At 42.1% G+C, this 2,356-nt stretch overlaps 1 long non-coding RNA gene across 1 annotated transcript in view; it reads left to right on the top strand.

The window, feature by feature from the left end:
* The window catches only part of LOC105545842, a 4,942-nt gene extending 2,586 nt beyond the window's left edge, over positions 1-2,356 (top strand). The window contains exon 3 of the long non-coding RNA XR_001007000.1: positions 1,320-2,356. This is a non-coding gene — a long non-coding RNA (uncharacterized LOC105545842). The remainder of the gene's footprint in view (positions 1-1,319) is intronic.

Raw genomic sequence — 2,356 nt, 5'->3', positions numbered from 1 at the left:
CACTGCAACCTCTGCCTCCCAGGTTCAAGTGATTCTTCTGCTTCAGCCTCCCGAGTACCTGGGATTACAGGGGCCTGCCACCACACCAGGCTGATTTTTGTATTTTTAGAAGAGACGGGGTTTCATCATATTGGCCAGGCTGGTCTCAAACTCCTGACCTCGTGGTCTGCCCACCTCGGCCTCCCAAAGTGCTGGGATTACAGGAGTGAGCCACCATGCCCAGCCTTTCAGGATCATTTTCTGCCAGCTTTTTAGATTCATAAAAGCATGCAGTTTCACAGATTAGTTTCACAAAGACAATTTTTAAGTTGTATGTCTATTATTATATGATGATTGTAATGTTTGGAAAAGGGGGAGCCATTGATCATTAAGACACATCCAACTAAGACTTCCCTTTCCATACCAATGACAAAGGATGGCATTTGCCAAAATGGCAAAGGTGAGGCTGACAGTTTCGTGAAGTGCGTGGTAGCCAACAGGATGGCTTGTAAAACGTTTAGTAAATAACTCGCCCCCTAATCCTGAAACATCTACAGCAATCTTCAGGGATCCAAGCAACTCCTCAGTTGTCTTGAGTCTTTCTTATGTCTCCAGAACTCTGCATGTCTGGGCCAGTAGCATCTTTCACTCTTGGCCCCATACAAAACTCTTGCCCTTACACATATACATAATCAAACTATTAATGCAAAAGAGCAAAATGGGAGCCAAGGCCTCAGCCACTAAAATGCTAAGTTTTTAGGTAGTTTGCTCTGCTGATTAGAAAGTAAGAAATATTTGTCCTGTTTCTCTTATCATCAAATGGGGACATCTGGAAAAAAACTTTTACTCAGGTTTGTAGGAAAAAGGAAAGTTAATTTTTTAGAGATTCAACTTCTTTATGCCTTTTCAGATTAAACTTTTTTTTTTTTGAGACGGAGTCTTGGTCTTTTAGAACTGTAGTACATTGGCACAATCTCAGCTCACTGTAACCTCCCCCTCCCAGGTTCAAGCGATTCTCCTGCCTCAGCTTCCCGAATAGCTGGGATTACAGGGGTGTGCCACCACACACAGATAATTTTTGCATTTTTAGTAGAGATAGGATTTCACCATGCTGGCCAGGCTGGTCTCGAACTCCCAACCTCAGGCAATTGGCCCTCCTCAGCCTCGCAAAGTGCTGGGATTACAGGTGTGAGCCACTGCACCCGGCCGATTAAATACCTTTTAAAATTGTTTACATTACTTTCAATTTCTGCAAAATGAGCATGTGTGGAAAAATGTTAATGCATGTTTATAAATCTAAATGTCAAATTACACAGATATTTACTTTTTCTTGTTTTCAGCAGCTGGAAATCTAGGAGCAGAAGCCCAGCATAATGATCTCTGAAAGCCTGGATGCCTGGATTCCTCTCTTACTTCCCAAAACTGTGGGGTAGAAATGTGAGTATCAGCATGCTGCACAGACTTCTACAGATGTCCAGGGAACTGAATTTCCAGAAGTTATAATCTATGTTCTTTCCCAACCCCCGCTTCAGTTTACATATCGCAGGCCTGTTTGTTGAAAAGCAATCAGCTAGAAAATAAGAGTGGCTATAACCTGTGCTGCCCAGTGATCAGGGAAAGAGAGCGGATGAAACTTCGATGACTTTCTGTTAGTCTGATGAATATCCATGCCAAATGTAAGATTAGTTGAAGGCCTTATCGCTTCCCACCAAAATGTTCCTTCACTTGCTGTATAGTACATTGAAATGTAAAGTTATGGGTTTGTTTAACAGTTTAATTTGTCAGCGGGCATTCAACTCTTCTATTTGTGTTTTTACTTTGAGCTTAGTAGGAGCAGACAAATAGAGGTGACCCCTGTTTTCTTCCTGAAGCCATTTTTCAGGACAGAAGTGCCTTAACCACTTCATTGGGAAACCACCTTTGCATGCAGTACCCTGAGTTGGCTTCAGCACGCCAAGCTCCACAACATGGGAAATACCCTGCTTTCCATGTTGCTTTAATCCCAGTGCTCATGAGTAAGGCCATGTCCTGTCTCTTGTCCATGAAAATACTCCCACAAAACGAAGTCACACCCAGGATCTGTTAACGGAGATACCGAGTGGGTGAAGGAGACTCATTCCCTGATGCAATTCAGGTCACACAAAGTAAAAAAGAAATTGAGGATACAGATGCAAAGAAAATGGAAAATGCCTTTCAAAATGCACAAGCCTAGTTTTCTAATTATGTTTCGGTGAACATGCTGGTGAACTTACCTGTGTGGCTTGGTATTGAGGTGGGTTTTTAGCTACTTCTCCACCAAATCCTTTGAAAAGCAGCAGTGGCAGAAACAAATAACCCAATTAAAAACAATAATAGCAACAACAAAAAAAGAAAAGAT

Source organism: Mandrillus leucophaeus, unplaced genomic scaffold (genome assembly GCF_000951045.1).
Source record: "Mandrillus leucophaeus isolate KB7577 unplaced genomic scaffold, Mleu.le_1.0 Scaffold34, whole genome shotgun sequence".
NCBI classification, from domain to species: Eukaryota; Metazoa; Chordata; class Mammalia; order Primates; family Cercopithecidae; genus Mandrillus; species Mandrillus leucophaeus.
The sequence above is the reverse complement of the archived record's forward strand: the minus strand, read 5'-3'. Positions and strand labels throughout refer to the sequence as shown.